Below are 18,450 nucleotides of genomic sequence, written 5' to 3'. Positions count from 1 at the left end.
TCACACCCTGCCCTACTGACAATACTGAACATCTTCATATCAAATGGGACAAGAATAACTTGCTACAGGGTTCTAAACCTAGCATGTGACATAAACAGAACATGCTGGGGAGATGGCTATATCCCCCAGTGACTGACACTTCTCTGTAATAGGTTCCCACTGCATGTGAAGCAGTGATCCTCAATGACCCTGTTCAAGTGCAGACTTGACAACTGCTTGGGTGATTGTAAAGTCACTCCTGGGGTGGCAACTATGTCCCTCATGTATAGAGCCAGCTGGTGCTGCTCACAAAATGGCTCTGCTAACCAAGATCATCTAACTATGCTCAATAAGGGCACCTGTGATTTTACACACCTTGACTTGTAAACACCCTAGGGCAGTTAGACTACTAACCTCCTATGAACCTATGAACCTATGCAGGCCTCCCAACATCTGGTCTCCCACATGGCCTGTTGATGTCATCCACTATAAGTTGATCTGCACTCTTGTAAAAGTCAGACCTGTGCCATGGAACTTGTGTAAAGTAGTGAGTTCTGTAATCTATGTACTTAGGTAGGGGCTCTATTCTCACTGTGTGTGTGTGTGTGTGTGTGTGTGTGTGTGTGTGTGTGTGTGTGTGTGTGTGTGTGTATACGCCCTTGCTTGATATTACAGACAGCATTTTACACCAGCATATTGGGCACTGTTATTACCATATTCACCTCAGCAGATAATGCTGATGTTATCAGCTATATCATATTTGTGCATATGCACTATTCCCACCAGGGCAGGGTCAAAGCTTGCCTGGAAGCAAGGCAGAAGTCACCCCATCCTATATGAGACAGAATACAGTGACATGAATTTTAATCTATCCACATGCATCATTGCATGATTTGTAGGTCCTGTGTTTTCTTAATGAGAAAGCCCTGTGATCTCTCCAGCTGCTGCATGTGTCTCGTGAGGTACATGCAAAAGACAGCATTATACTCTGTTAGTGTTCTGATGAGGTTTCAGCACAGTGCTGTCATAAAATCCTAAGATATGAACATGCTGGTGTGACTTGTGATGCGCACAACATAGGCTTTCAATACCAGTGTGGACATTTGGTGACCAAAGTTCATATTGCTATGTACATGTGCTCCCAGTGCTTGCATCACTGGGTTTCAGCATGCCAGGACTGCTGTCAATGCTGTGTTTAACATGGAGTTTCACTTTTCAGATGGAAAACATAAAAAAGTCACATTTCTGCATTAATTTGTAGATTGTATGCCTTTGTCACCAGTCATTTGTCTGTGCTGTGCTATGTTGCCATCATTGGTGGACTCAGTGATTGCACCCAATATGCAAAAATCAGCAAACTTGGTAAGCTGAAGGCCATATACTTTAGCCTGAACTGCAAAGAAATAGAGACCAAACAGTGAAGGGCCAAGCATAAATCCCTGGGGTTTGTCTGTGGTGACAGCTCTACTGGTATAGGTTGAGTCACCAGCTTTCACAGTATGTGTTCTGTCAGTGAGCCACTTGGTTATCCATCTAGTGACATAAGGGTTACCCCCAAGCTGGGAAAGTTTCTCAATGATACCTGTGTGTGGGACTGTGTCAAAACCCTAGGCCAGATCACAATAGGCAATATGCACTGTCTTACCTTCATCCAGAACTATCACATGGAATCAATCAGCTGTGACAACATCACAGATTTCCTATGGTGTGACTAAGCACACACACCTTCCTGATACAGTCGAATACACATTTAAATGCCCTCCATGTGGGCTATGTTTCCATAGCAGGGTGTATATCAGCATGCATCCATCTGAGATGGGAGGACAGCACCAGATGGATGCAGGTGTAGAGACATCCTGACTCTCCTCAGCTGTGAGGTTCACCAACATGTCATCAGGGACCTCTTTTAAATGGACACTAGTAATATTCAAGCTGTGTGCAACAGAGCTATGTTAGTCATTAATGCTACATCATGTCTGCTACATCTGATAGATGTCCTCAAATAGGTAATCAAGGGCATGTATGATGACAGCAATATCATCTTGTGGAAGTTGACCAGGTCAAGGCATTTGACACAAATCTACACTGAGGTATTCAATCTACACAGTCATATGTGGCCATAAACAGCTATATCACTAAGTGGGTAGACCACTGTATCACATATGTGGCATCTCACTATGCTGAAATTTCTGAAGTGAACTATATCTCAGGTCCAGTGGTCAGGTCTGTACATCAGGGCTGTGTGCTATGTCCTTTCCTGTCCATTATTTATGTGAGGGACATCATAGATGACAAAACATCCTGTGTCCAAACAGCTGCTTGAAGGGTACCATATTGTGGGCAATCACTGACTGTAATTATGATATTAGTTTAATACAAACAATATCAACAGATACCAGAGATTGCTGTCACAACCATGACAACACCTGAAATGACAATAAAACATGGGGGATTTGTTAAGTCAGGAAAACAAGAACACACCCAAGTATAATGTGGACATCACACCCTATAATCAGACCAATGGGTATGTGACCTCTGTCCTGGGGTAGATGGTAATTGGAACGTCCACTAGCATGTGGTCACAGTGCTGATTATCACCATGTATGTAACACAAGTAGTGAGTATGTGAAGGCTATCCCCATTAGAGGTCATATTACCTTCTTAGATTCCAGCCTTCATCACACCAACAACTATGTACAATGCACCTTCATGTACCTCTCTACACATCTTCCAGTGATGTGTAACTGAAGTGTATTACCTTTGTCACAGTGAGCTGTCACACAGCTTATTGGCCATACCTAGGTATTCTTTTTGTGGCATATACATGACTGTCTGATGATTCGGGAATACCAATCAAGTTGTTACAGCAGGTGCATGTGTGCTACCTGTTCTGCTGATGCACACACCCCATACATAGGTGATTGACAACATTAATGGATATTATTCATGACAGTGTGGATTGTGCCAAATATATATGCCATGCAAACCAGTCAACTAGCCTGTATTGCTCAGGTATAGCGGTGTCCCTCCTAACACCTCTAGCAGATGTTACAGTGCCAGGACAGTGTGCATGGTTACCCTCATAGAATTAGGAGGTATCATAATAGTTGTTCAAGTTTGTTTGTGCAGAATCATCTCTTTTCACTCTAAATCACATATGTTATGTCAGAAGCATGGGATTACTGGTTGTATTATTCTGATATTGTCCATAATTGTGGGTGCTTCCTTTAATGTAGTCCATGAGCCTTTACCTGTGTCCCACTTGCTGGAGACTTCTGCTGAGACTACATTCATAGTCAGGCAACTCAGTTTGCACAGCTTCACTATATGCACCCTACCCTAATTGTATATAACAATTCTGATAGACATCCTGTGCATATTTCATGTAAGGATGCTTATCTCACACAGACATCCTCCCCACTATTATGTCACCTTGTGTGATAGTGACACAAAACACATTTTCACTGTGCAGTCCCTACTGTACCATATAGATATGTGATTGGTGTTTGCTGCTTCAACCGTCTTCCATTGACATGGCCTCATCTGCTGTACATTAGGTTGTTTCACCTTTCCTCTTTCCCTGTGCTCATTCCTACAATTCATCTGTGTGTTCTTGCTCAATACATGCACTTCCCCTGAGTACTTATTTCAGATAGCAGTCCATGTACCATTACAGATCATTTACAGCTTCAGTACAGCATGCCAGGAATGGGATAGCACAATACTCTGCACCATAGATGGACTGTCTGTACTGTGTTTGGACCATATACTTTGCATTCATACCTCTCAACTGTCCAGATATTCACAGGTTGTCCAGCTGTGCTCCTTATCAAATTTGTGGCTTTCTGCCATATCACTGGGATGATATTAGGACAGATGTGACTCAATATTACATACATCTGAGTTCATACCACTCAGCTGTCTAGATTTTTGCAGAATGTCCAGATTTTTATCTCATATTTATGATCAATTCCTCATAAAATTTTGGTTTTCCGGCAAATCATTAGCATGTCATTGTGGATTGATGTCAGAAAATAATGGCAGACATTTCAGTTTCAAACTTCATGTTCTTCAGAAAATTCATGCTATTGTAAAACCTATTGTTCTATCAACTTTCTCACTTTATAAGAGCAATATTAAAAACCTGTCCCTATTTCTGGGCCTTTGTCCCCCTATTATTTATAGCTTTGCCTAAATTTCTTACTATAAGAGGTTGAGAGGTATGTTTAAGTTTCATACTTCAAAGTCTTCAGAACATATGCTTCCACAACATTTCTATAAGGCATCTATGTCAAATATGTTCTTATTTCTGGGACATTGTCCCTGCATTATATTGGTATTTGTGCAAATGTGATAAACTAAGAGATTGAGAGCTATCTGTGAAGCCCTAGTTATCAGTGTGGCATTCCACGTGAAGCTGAGGACTGTAAGTACTCTGCTTTTTAGCAGAATTGCTATCCATGTTTGCTTACATGGTTTCCTGGCAAGCAATATTGTTGACAGCCACAAAACTTCAGTTAGACATGGTGTGCAGCATGAATATGCATTGCGTGGTAGTGCGCTCTGTGCTTACTGTTCACCACCACGCACACATGTAAACTCTGTGTAAGCTTCCCATACAGCCTACATGGAGTTTATTGAATCCTGGAGCAATACTATACATTGTGCAACTGTGACAATAAGGACAACCCTAGAACATATAGCAATTGTTAGAGTGTATAGACCACCAAAATCAAGTGCAGATGACCTACAGGAATTCATACATTTCTTACATGAAACACAAGAGGGAAGAATTGTGGCTGGGGACTTAAATTTACAAGAAACAGACTCAAATAATTTTGATTCAACAACATTAGTAAGGAAATTACTCACAATGTATGTTCATGAACAGCAAATGGACATATGAAATTCTTGTTTACAGTCAGTGTGTCTCACAGGGCCCTGTCTTAGGTTTTTACTTGTTTAGATTGTGTCTTTCAGACCTATCTTTTTCATCTGAGCTATTCTACAGTCTGTATGCAGATGACCTAAAATTGGATAAATTGTTTACATGAGTAATAGATAGGGCATGTCTGCAAAAGAACTTGACTAAATTGACAATTTGGGCACAGGAGAATACGCTGATAGATACATCAAAAAGTACGCATATGAGTTTTGGGAGTCATAAAAAGTTGGATATTTAATGCAACACACAGTAACTGAAACTGTAGATTCATTTTAGGAGCTGGGCATATAGGTAAATAAAGCTTTGAGTTTTTCTAATCATATTAACTAATTGGTAATGATACATACAGAACTATAGGTTGTATAAAAAAAACTTAAAGTCTAGGAAATCAGAAATGATGAAGTCACTGTTTAATTACATTAGACAAAACCTGAGTATGTAATAACAATATGGAAGCCTTATAAGAAAACAAGTATGAGTAAGCTGGAAAGAATACAGCAGAAATATACCACAAGCATCCATGGATGTGTACAGTTAATTTATTATGAAGGACTAAAATATCTGAACTTATACAGTGTCTCATAGATATTTCAGAGATCTTATTCAGGTATGTAGGGCTTTTAGAGAGAACTATTTCTGGGAATGATTGGCGTTATCAGAAAGTTGCAGAAAATGGTCAGACAAGCTATGTAGAAGATTCTGAAGGAAAGAGAAGTGTACTAATTGGTTCTCTAACAGAGTAGCTGATGCAAAGAACAGTCTGCCAAACTACAGTAAAGCAAGCACCAGTTTACATATTTTAAGAAATGCTTGGATACTTATGTGAAAAACTGTTTTAGTATATTGGCAAGGCAGAATGGCAGTAATGCCCATGACTGAAATATTTGCATGCATATACGTATGTATGAGGTCTTCAAAAAAGGGTTAAATGGTTCTATGAATTGCTTTAATTTGACAATGAAAAGAGAATTCTATTAATTTGGATCAAAACAGTTTCTTACTTCTATACCCAGTGAAAGTATTTGTTTTTTCTATAAAGAAATATTTTCCTTTTTGTACTTTTGTAAGATATGTAGCTTTGCTGACATGGATGCCACTACTACTAACATTTCCATGGAATGAATCATGTTATGGTAAGATATATGATCAAATAATGATTAAATAGAGTGTTTCAGTTAGTAAGAAAATAATTAATGTATGCAATGAGTTACATATCACATTAGGTTTATGTTTTAAAATTGACGTGGGGCAGCATAAAGACTTACTCATTCAGAATATCACAGACTTTATAAAGTTGTCCTTTAAAATATAATTGGGCTTGATTGCCAAATGTTAGATGAGTTAGATGAGTATGCAAGAGAAAACCACTCTCATATATGGGCATGACAAACAAGGGGTGACGATATGATATATATAGAAATATTATATATATATATATATATATATATATATATATATATATATATATATATATATTATATATATATATATATATATATATATATATATATATATATATATATATATATATATATGTATAGTTCTCCTTCATAACATTGCAGCCCACTTTGATGACTCTAAAAATGGTGAGCCAAAAACATTGTAACTGCAGAAGCACGAAGTCCCAGAACATCGTCTTTCCTCTCTCGGAAAGTAACCACTTGGCCACCATGGTGAACTTTTCCTTTTCTCTGCTGTACTGCAATCTTGGAATTGATATATTTAAGTAGGGGGTTGGAGGGCTTCACCCCCCCACCTCAATGGTTGTAATTTGTTATGGTTTTACGGTTGTGGTTTTCTCATTGGTGGCCAAATGGTTATTTTCCCAGACAGGAAATGGCTGGCTGAGACTTCTTAATCTCGGTGGGAAAAAAGAGCTGTAAATAAGCTCAGTTTAGATGTTAAAAGTAATCAAGTACTTATAACTAGTTTAGAAATTGATACTTCTTTATTGAAAATAAAAATGGATTAACTAGATTAACACTTTCGTCCTTAAATGAGTTTCACCTGATCCTAGAGTAAAATATTTGGTCAGAATTCAAAGATTATTGATTTGGTTTTCTTAAAGCTCTTCAGAAAACCACTATGAAAAAACCTTTTGCAGAGCATCACTGAGCTTTTTTTGATAGAGGACAGGGAGAATGAGAGAGAGAGAGAGAGAGAGAGAGAGTGAGTGAGAGAGATTTGTAAATTACCATGCTCTCTTCATAACTGATTATTTTTTTTATCTTTAGGAGAAGCAGAGGTAAGTGCATTCTGAATAAAGACTAGAGCAGAAGAGTTAAGCAAAACACTCCGGATACTTTTAAGTAATGTTGAAATACATCACTACAGTTTCCTTCTATTCCACACCAGCTTTGCATGTCATTATCTCTCTCTTGCACAAATAACTGAACATCATCAGATATGCCCGTCTAACCCCAGTTAAGGCATTTTATATTTTCAATCAAAACTTACTTGTTGGGATTCATCATTTTATAAAATTCATTGTGTACAATCCCACCAAACATGTTTTCTTTAGCAAAATTAAGCAGCAGCAGCAGCTGGTTCTTTACATTTAAACTATGATGGAATTTTGTATTGCTTTCATATTTTCTTTGGTGGGATAGGGAGGTTGAGATTGCTTCTATCTAATTCAACAGCTGTTACGACTTCAGCATTCTGTTTCTTAGTTTTTTTTTTTAATTAAGACCTTCTTGTAAAATAATTTCTACATTGTTTGATGAATATAGTGTATACGACTACCACTTTTATGTTAAAATTGGCATCTATCAATATCACAATGCCTTGAGACATACACATATATCATTACAAAGCTCTGAGGATGCTGTCAGCTTTTTCTTGAATCCAGTCATCCTGTAGGGGATTTGCATGCAGGCTGGGTTTCTAAAGAGTGTGTGTGTGTGTGTGTGTGTGTGTGTGTGTGTGTGTGTGTGTGTGTGTGTGTGTGTGTGTGTGTGTGTGTGCATGTGTGTGTTTGTGTGTGTGTGTGCGTGTGTGCATGTTTGCATGGGTAATGCAGAAACAAACGCATAGGCATGCAATCCCCTATGGTAGAAGTGACAGGGGATAGAATACATGCACTCTATAAAATACACAAGCAGCAATTAAAGGGGAGCACTCAGGAACACACAGGTTCATAGGTTCATAGGTTCATACTAGGCTATCTGCCCTAGGGCATTTATAAGCCTAGCCAGAGTGTGTTTGGCTTTTGCCACCCATTTTAAATGAATTTTGCTATGCCCTTTTTCGAGGTTAGTATACTGTGCCTCTGTCTAACAGTGACACAGAAGTGATACCCGGGGTAAACCTGCTATCTCCCATCCACTCATCAAGATTCCTCTTGAAGAGAGTCAATGAGGGACTCTGCCTAACCTGGACTGAGATTTTATTCCAGAGTGAAGGGAGCCTCTGGGTTTTGAATCTGTCCCTCCAGCATGTCCTATTTATTTCAGTGCTTAGGTTCAAGTCTCTCGAGTGCGTAGCTTGATGGGATTTGGATTTTCTGAGGTGCAGCATGTCCATTAATTCCGGGTTGAACATGGCTTTATACGTCAGGCACAGATCGCCTCTGAGCAGGTGGTATGCCACTGAGTAGAGCTGGAGTTTCTTTAACGGGCAGCATATGGCATCTGTTTGAACCCTTTGATCCTCTTGGTGAGGTACTTTTGGGGTCTTTCCAGTTGCTGCAGGTATCTGGTAAGGTACATCCCAAAAGGGGCATTGTACTCAATTATGGGCTTGATGAGGGATGAGTAAAGCGGCACGATGACCTCCCCTGATCTAGATGTGAATCCCTTCATGATTAGGTGGGCTATATAAAATGTTTTTCTAACCACTTTGGCCACATGGTTGTCAAATTAGAGATTGCTATCAACTTGGGTCCCCAGGTCCCTAATTACTTCTTCCGTACTTAATGGATTTCCACCTATGTGGTAATTTGTGGGCACTTTGTTTTTGCCAAAGGGGATGACTATACACTTTTTGACGTTTAGCTTGAGGCCATGGCTCTGGCACCAGTTGTCTGATTCTATGAGGCCCTTTTGTAGGATGCTTGTGTCGGCTGGAGAGTCGATTATGGCGCCCAGTTTGCAGTCATCTGTGAACTTGGTCAGCCACAGTCCTTCCGTGTTAGCCTGTACCTCCGAGAAATATATACCGAGCAAGAGAGGTCCTAGGACTGAGCCTTGTGGGACGCCACTTGTAACTGGTTTGGAGTCTGACATGGCTCCAGCAATTCTAACCATGTGGTTTCTGTCCTTGAGCCAGTTTGCAACCCATCTAGTGACATAGGGGTTTATATTTATGCTGGTGAGCTTATCTATAATGCCCGAGTGGGGTATTGTATCAAAGGCTTTTGCAAGGTCCAGGTAGGCTGTGTGGCCAACCTTCCCCTCGTCAATGGCCTTGGTGACTGTTTCAAAGAAATTGACCAGGTTTAAGAGGCAGGATCTGCCCTTAACAAAGACGAACTGGGTAGGATCCAGTGTCTGTAGGTCCCCAATATCTTTATTTATGAGGTCCATGATGATCCTTTCCATAGCTTTGCAGACCAAGCTAGTCAAGCTTATGGGGCGATAGTTTCCAGGATCCATTGAGGAACCACCTTTGTGGAGAGGGACCACTGTTGCTGTACCCCACTCTTTGGGTACATATCATATAGTAAGGCTGAGATTGAACGGGAGTTTTATGTTTGGGTTTAGTTCTTCTTGGAGTTCATGTAGGACAAAGCCCGGGACACCGTCTGGTCCCATTGATGCTGTGTTTTTTGCTTTGGAGAGGGCGGCTCTTACTGAGCATCTGAGATGTCAGTGGAGCAGCACTCTGCTGGGATAGATATTTGCCCTTTTGTTGGGGAAGGGGGGGAGTTTGCACTGAATGTGTCAGCTAGGATGTTGGCAATGTCTGTGGGTTTGGTGTATTTTTTGTCATTTTGGACTAATTCTGAGCATATCTGGGAATTACCACCCAGGTTCCTAACATAACTAAAGAAAGCCTTATGATTATCCTTAGTGTCCTGTGCAATTTTTCTCTCGAAGCTGGCCTTAGACAATTTTATGAGTGCCCATAGTTTTTTGCTAATACTGATCAGAGATGCCTTCCCTTTTTGGGATTTTGCTCTATCATGTAGTAGCTTCCTACTTCTATTGTATAGTTTGTTTATGGCTGGGGTCCACCAGACAGGACGCCTAACTTTGGAGGATTGGGTCTTGGTTTTATTTGGGATTGCATGATCCATGCATTCCTGAAGGTGTTCATAGAATGTGTTTATAAAGGATTCTGCAGTCTGGACCGTATTTTCCACAGGCCCGGGGGCTTTCAAGGATTCCACCTCAGTTTTGAGGAGTGTGAAATTTACTTTAGAGAAGTTTTTCACTGTGGTTTTCTGGGCAGGGGCTGGGGTCGGGATGTGAATATCTAGTGAGATTAGTTTATGGTCTGATCTTACCAGTGAGGGATACACTTCTGGTCTGGAGCATAGAGTCCCCATGTTGGTGATGATCAGGTCCAGTATGTTTTCCCCTCTTGTGGGTGTGGCAACAAGTTGTTCCATAGCATTTGAGTTTATAAATTCTAGGAACCTTTGGGCTAGGGTATTGGAGCTAGATTAATGCTCCCAGTCTATGTTAGGGTAGTTGAAGTTGCCCAATATAATGGTGTTTGGAGAGACCTTCATATTTTCCAGTGTTCTCAGGAAGGCCGAGTGGGGTTCCTGGGTTTGGGAGGGTGGTCTGTAGCAGGCTATAAACTGGAAGGCAGTTTTACCCACTGTTAGTTGCACATGGATAGTCTCTGATGCTTTGTGCTGTGCCACCAACCTGGAGGTGTGGGTATCTTTGACGAATATTGATACTCCCCCTCCTTTTGTGGTTCGGTCCAAGTTTTGGGACCAAAAAACATGGTATGAAGTATAACCCGGTAGTGCTGGGGTGCTCTCGGGAGCCTTGAACCAGGTTTCTGTTACTGCACAGATATCGATGTTCTCCATGCTAAGGAGAGTTTCTAGTGCATGCATCTTGAGGTTTAGACTTCTGGCGTTGAGTAGCATTACTCTTAGTTTCTTATCCCTTGTGATACCTATGGAGGTGGGTTTGTCTTTTGAGCCTTGCCTAAAAAGGCACTATGGGGGTGGCAAGAGCCTTTGCCAATATCTGAAAGCCCAGGGGTGACAGGTGCAAGCCGTCCCTAGTGAAGCATTGTGGCTTGTTGAACATGTCATCCCAGGCAGACAGGCATTGGATCCCCTTTGAATGACACCAATACTTAAGCCAATTGTTGAAATTGATCATCTTGTCTTCATATTGTGGCATCATTCTTGGTGAGGGTAAGATGCTACTCAAGGTCAGGGTCATACCGGCCTGGGCTACATGCTCAGAGAGCTCCTCTATGTCTTTTTTCATGTAGTCCAGGGAGGTATGTCTCAGGTCATTCACACCAGCATGGACAATGACTGAGTCATATTTGTGCTTGCCTTGGAGTGACCTGAGTGCTTGTGTTATGTGGCGGATCCTAGCGCCTGACAGGCAGCTCACCGTGACCTTCTCCATGTTCAGCCTGGTGAGCGGGACATCAGTGTGCCTGATGATAGAGTCACCTATTACAAGTGCATCAGGTGTGTTGTTTAGCCATAAGGGCTGTGACTGTTCAGCTCACTGGCTTTGTGAGCTATGTGTTGCACATGTTTTGTTTTGGGGTAGCGGTTGCTTGGGTGTCTGCTTTGGAGGTCTCTGCTGCTTAGGCAGATTTTTATTTAGAGTCTCCGAGTATGTTTTTGTGTGTTTATGTGTTTGGTTTGCTGTCGTGGTAGGTCTATGTGAGACTGGAATTGTAGTGAGTGAGGTTTCCTTCTCCTCCTGACTGGTTACGCCAGTACTGAGTTGAGAGAGCTTAGCCTCCAGTTTGGCTATATGGTTGCATCTCTCACATGTGTTGGAATTTGTTGGGAGGAGGAGAGGGTTGTCTGTGTACATGAGGCAGTTGTAACATTGCCTCAAGATTCCCAAATTCACCAGCTGGACCAGAGAGGAGATTGACAACTGACCTTTGGACATGCTAGAATAGTATTGGGAATTCCTTTATCATTGAAAAAAGGGCCAATGGGGAACAAAGTACTCAAGGGGAGTTTGTGAGGGTGTAGTGCTTTTAATTTTTTAGTGCTGACTTATATAATTGCTTTAGTGAGCAAGTGCCAGGCTTTAGAGTGGGAATAGGGTGTTTATTATGAGAACTAGATTGGTTCTAAGGGAAAAAGTGAAGAGCAGACTTTGTGGAGCCAAGAATGGTTTAAACCCAATTAAGTGATGCTGCCCGAAGCTGCGCTATGCGCAAAATCGCACAAAGCCGTGCTAAAGCAGGTTTTATACAGGGGGACTTGAAAGAGCTAGAAATTGGCCCAAAATGGCCAATAGACTACCAGATTCTTGTGCTGGGAACACTCCTCCAGGGATAGATAGGTTGTTACAAGCTCCCCACTGCCACTGGTGAACAAAGAAGCCTCCCTTTATCCAAGAAAGGAAATTGGCAACACAGGACCTTTCCAAAAGTCCAGAATACAGCAAAGCCTGTATTTGGACTACTCTAGGTCAGGAAAGATGGGAAACAAGGATAATTTTTTTTTTTTTTTTTGCAACAAACAGCAGGAAAATGCAATAAATATGTAACACAGGCTAGCACACTTGAGTGTGTAGCCTCAACAGTTAAAAGCAACAAACAGGACAAACTTTAAAAGTGCAGGTGCAAAAACAACTTTAAACAGTTTAAAACAGTTCAAGAAGCAGAAATACTTGCAGTTTAGCTAAATTGGACAGTCGCCCAGGTAGTAGCAGGAAAACAAACACTTTTATCAGGTTAGCAGTTGCTCTTTTAGCCTCTCTGCTGCTAGCACCACTCTGCAGGACCACAAGGAGCTTGGCTGAGTAGTAACAAGCGCAAAAACCGTGCCAAAGCGGGTTCTATACAGGGAGATTTGAAAGAGCTAGAAATTGGCCCAAAACGGCCAATAGACTACCAGATTCTTGTGCTGGGAACACTCCTCCAGGGATAGATAGGCTGCTCCAAGCTCCCCACTGCCACTGGTGAACAAAGAAGCCTCCCTTTATCCAAGAAAGGAAATGGGCAACACAGGAACTTTCCAAAAGTCCAGAATACAGCAAAGCCTGTATTTGGACTACTCTAGGTCAGTAAAGATGGGAAACCAGGATCATTTTTTTTTTTCATTTTTGCAACAAACAGCAGAAAAATGCAATAAATATGTAACACAGGCTAGCGCACTTGAGTGTGTAGCCTCAACGGGTAAATGCAACAACCAGACCAACGTACCAAAACATGCACGTGAGACTCTGGTGCACGGTCCTGAATAAATCAACGATTAAACCAAACGGACCAGCACTCCAGGCAGGGGAGATTATTTTAAATAACTATTTTATTAGGTAGCCAAAAAAACTACCTAAACAAACTGTGACATACAGACCGGTTTCGGCATGAAAAGCCTTTATCAATGTCAATATTTCTTCACTTTATATAAATGCTTTAACCAGCTCCCCATTTTGAAACCATTTAAATACCTTTTTCAAAATTGGTATAGTCCAGCCATTGGTTAATCCATCAAACATGATTTAAGGGCACAATTCCACATAAATAGAAAACAAACAACTTGAAAAGAAACTAAAAACACATATGCTCTACAAATATTACAAATGATTCATCCAAACTGTCATCCATGCCAAACCATATGCTGTTTTGATTTTTTAAAGCTCATACATCATAACTCTTGTTGGTTAAATGCAAATTATTTATAATACGTATGTGTATTGACATACCATTATAAAACTATGGACCAAAAATGTCATCATGTACCTCATATTCATTTAACGCAGGTTTAAAAAATGCCCCCAGTTTGGTAATCCATTTGCTCTCCATATTGTTCAATCTTGTGTGCCAACCCATTTTAAATTTTCTTGGTAATTGAATTTTATCAATGATGACAAACTTAAAACATGCTTCCTTATGCTGTTTAGTATGTTTATATAGGGCACTTGTGACTCGTCTATTCCTAATGGCACTTAGGTGTTCACTAATTCTAATTCTTAAGGGTCGAGAAGTCTGTCCAGCACATCTCATTTTAGGGACATTATCAGCACACACTGGGATATTTTAGAATCTAACCCCATTTTTGATAGGGTTCTCCCAGATAAATGTGCTTTTTCGTATCGGAGGGAGAGGTCTATTCAATCTCAGCTAACACACTATAAGAGATTTAATCCACCCTCAGTTATACAGACAACACTTTCTGGAGAGCCCCTAGTGGGATGTTATCCATGTGGACATTGTGGGGCTTGTCAACATATTAACAAAACTAAAGAATTTAGTAATAAAAACACCCCCAAGGTCTATGATATCAACATCTTTGGCAATTGTGGGTCAGACTGGGTCATTTACTTAGCCTTTTGTCATTGTTCGGCATTTTATGTTGGACAGACTTCTCGACCCTTAAGAATTAGAATTAGTGAACACCTAAGTGCCATTAGGAATAGACGAGTCACAAGTGCCCTATATAAACATACTAAACAGCATAAGGAAGCATGTTTTAAGTTTGTCATCATTGATAAAATTCAATTACCAAGAAAATTTTAAATGGGTTGGCACACAAGATTGAACAATATGGAGAGCAAATGGATTACCAAACTGGGGGCATTTTTTAAACCTGGGTTAAATGAATATGAGGTACATGATGACATTTTTGGTCCATAGTTTTATAATGGTGTGTCAATACACATACGTATTATAAATAATTTGCATTTAACCAACAAGAGTTATGATGTATGAGCTTTAAAAAATCAAATCAGCATATGGTTTGGCATGGATGACAGTTTGGATGAATCATTTGTAATATTTGTAGAGCATATGTGTTTTTAGTTTCTTTTCAAGTTGTTTGTTTTCTATTTATGTGGAATTGTGCCCTTAAATCATGTTTGATGGATTAACCAATGGCTGGACTATACCAATTTTGAAAAAGGTATTTAAATGGTTTCAAAATGGGGAGCTGGTTAAAGCATTTATATAAAGTGAAGAAATATTGACATTGATAAAGACTTTTCATGCCGAAACCGGTCTGTATGTCACAGTTTGTTTAGGTAGTTTTTTGGCTACCTAATAAAATAGTTATTTAAAATAATCTCTCCTGTCTGGAGTGCTGGTCCGTTTGGTTTAATTGTAAATGCAACAACCAGGACAAACTTTAAATTACAAGCGCAAAAGCACACTAAAGCTGGCTTTAAAGCAAGGGGTTAGAAGGAGATAGGAAATGGCCCAAAACGGCCAATAAGCTACAGGTCACTGGGCTGGAACCACTCCTCAAGGGACAGATAGGCTGCTCAGAGCTACCCACTCTCACTGGTAAACAAAGAAGCTTCCTCCTATCCAAATAAGGATATGGGCAACACAGGAACTATGACACAGCCCAGAGATCAGCAATACCTGAAGACTGGACTATTCTAGTTCAGTAAAGGCGGGAAACAGGGATTTTTTTTTTTTTTTTACAAAGTAGCAGAAATTAGGTACAGAAATACAGTAAATGCTTTAATTCGGCTAGCACACTTGAGTGTGTAGCCTACCAGTTAAACTAAGCAAAAACAAACTTTAAAAGTGCAAAAAACTCAGAAATACAGGCAGGAATGCAATAAAACAACTTTGCAGAGCTTATTTAGTTAAAGAAACAGAGAAGTCTAGATATACAGAAAAGCAGCTAAAACACACAAACACTTCAGATGCAGTGCAACCTAGAGCACTTGAGTTGTAGTAATATTAAGGCAATGAGCTAATGACACTAGACTGGGAGGAGTGTCACAGATCAGATTTACAGTAGGGGGGGCAACTGCAGAGCCACCAAGTATAAGAGCAAGACACCAACTGGGAGGGAGGGTGCAGACAATAGCCTACAGACAGTAGCACTAGAGAAAGCACAAACAGATAAAGATTTGTAAAGATACAGAATGCTTTTGGCTGCAGACAAATCAGTTACTTGTGCAGATTAGTTAATAGCAATAAAATACACTCGAAGACTAAAAAGCAGACAATAAAAGTGCTATATATTAATTGTTAAAAACAATAATCTGTATAAATAATCAAAAAAACAGGATCTTGTATAGATCAGCTAAAGCCTGAACGGTGAACAATACTATCCTCCACTCTGCGTGTGTGTATAGACATCCTATCAAAGTTAGCTTAAATACCAGAAGAACAACCTTTTTTTTACAAGAACACAAAAAAACCATCCCCCACTCAGCAGACTATTAACACAATCCAGCAAAGTTGAAGAGAGGCTTCAGCTAGAAACAATAGCCTACAGACAGTAGCACTAGAGAAAGCACAAACAGATAAAGATTTGCAAAGATACAGAATGCTTTTGACTGCAGACAAATCAGTTACTTGTGCAGATTAGTTAATAGCAATAAAATACACTCGAAGACTAAAAAGCAGACAATAAAAGTGCTATATATTAATTGTTAAAACAATAATCTGTATAAATAATCAAAAAAAAACAGGATACTTATATATCTCAGCTAACAGCTGCGGTGAACAACTCTTGTCCACTCTGCTCAGGGATACAGACATGATCTAGCTAGTGCTGCCTCACTGACAGAAGTTGTTTCAGTACTTTTATTTCATACTGGGCTATAACTACACATATCATCAAACTAATATACTTTAAGTCACTCTGTCTTTTGAAGGAAGTGTCAGATTAGTGCCTCAGTTTGTAAACTTTTATGGGTTACAATGTGGGCAACATGGCTATAAAACCCAAAGGGAAGACAGCAACAAGTGGAAGGGAAATCACCACCAGCCACACTCAATCTGCATAGTTTCCTAGCAGCCAATAACATGTTGCTAAATGATGTGAAGATGGACCTCCCATTGTTAATGACATATAGAGAGGAAACCAAAACTGAGGTTAATGCACTAAATCCAAAGATGGAGCATTAACATCATGAACTGATGGAGCAGCCGGCGGTTTAAACTCAGCAAACTCAACAACTTGAAGATATAACCACATGTGACTATCAGCTGGAATCAAAGATTAATGATCTGGAAAACAGATCATGTTGAAATAACTAGCACAATCGGTCTGCCCTAAGGAGTGGAAGGAGAATCTCTTCAAGTTTAGCCAAGATACTTTATGGCAGTTTCTGCAGTGATATAGCTGTCCCCTAGTTGAACATGTGCATCAGATAAATATGAAGATAACATCCAATCTTCCTTGCCACTTTACCATGCATTTTTTAAACTACCAAGATAGAAAAACTGTTCTCTGACATCTATAGATATAAGAACAAAATGTCATACAAAGTGCACCAATTTGCTTTGCCGTGGACTACAGCACTTCTCTTTTCAGCAAAAGAAAAGCCATACCAATCCTAAGGAGATTTAAGGAATTAGAGTATACAGTTCAGTTGTTTCCCTGCTTTAATACAAGTGCAGAGGAATGGGTAATCTATGTCCTTTTACCACTACTGGAAGCCAAGGCCTACTTAAACAGACTGACTAATGTGTTTCTGTTATCATCCCTCCTCTCCCTGTCTTATGCAAAATATAAGCTGCTGAACTCCCCAGAAGAGTGATAAAAAACTCTGGGCAGGAAAAAAGAAGAGCACCCTGTCACAATCGTTCGATTCAAATTCAGCTGAAACTTTTATGCACCTGCCTCAACATCAGGATTAATCTATACCCAAGTCCAACAAACACCTTCCTCGAGCCAGCCTGTGAGAAGATGAATGGGAGGACTACATGAACTTTATTGAGCTACTTGCCCTGAAAGAAATTGAACTATTGGAAAAGCAGCAAGCCAAGACAAATTTAATTGGTATAGTGGCTTCAGTGACATCAGGCCAAACCCATTGTGAAATCTGCAAAGGGCAGATTCAGGGTAATAGTCACAATATGCTACACTACATGGTAATGAGTTTGGCCAGAAGGAACTGCAGCCCTCATGTTCATGGTACTGAGTAGGGCTTTGGGATGCTACTAGCTGGTCTTTCAGGAATAAATTATCTTCCATTTATATTTCTTTAATTCACTGTTAGTTAGTTGGTGTAATGCACTAAACTTGTTTGTTTTTCTGTGATTTCAGGTTTTCATGATGTTGTTATATTACTTCTCTTAGTCACCTGTACTGTTATACCTTACTAATTGTTAATAAGTTGGACATTATTCCCAGTGGGTAATATGGATTGCTTCAAAATGCCATGCAGATTTGTTAGATATAAGTAGATGTGATGTCCCTTCCCCCATGCTGGGAAGGTTCGCTGAGCTTAGTATAGTCATACAGTTTATACATTATCAAATCTGGTTATAGTATCTTATTTGCTTAATAGTAAGCATCTTCTTCCTTTCTGAATCCTCTGAATCTTCAGAACTGGATCTAACTAACCCTTTATAGATGGAAGGAGGTCTCCTGCTCTGATACTCACCTGGATAGGAAGGGTTGCAGTTGAAATTTTACTTTTTGCTTTTACTTGTAATGGGGAAAT

This window comes from Protopterus annectens, chromosome 10.part0 (assembly GCF_019279795.1).
Source record: "Protopterus annectens isolate FY-2018-M chromosome 10.part0, PAN1.0, whole genome shotgun sequence".
Taxonomy (NCBI): domain Eukaryota; kingdom Metazoa; phylum Chordata; order Ceratodontiformes; family Protopteridae; genus Protopterus; species Protopterus annectens.
The sequence above is the reverse complement of the archived record's forward strand: the minus strand, read 5'-3'. Positions refer to the sequence as shown.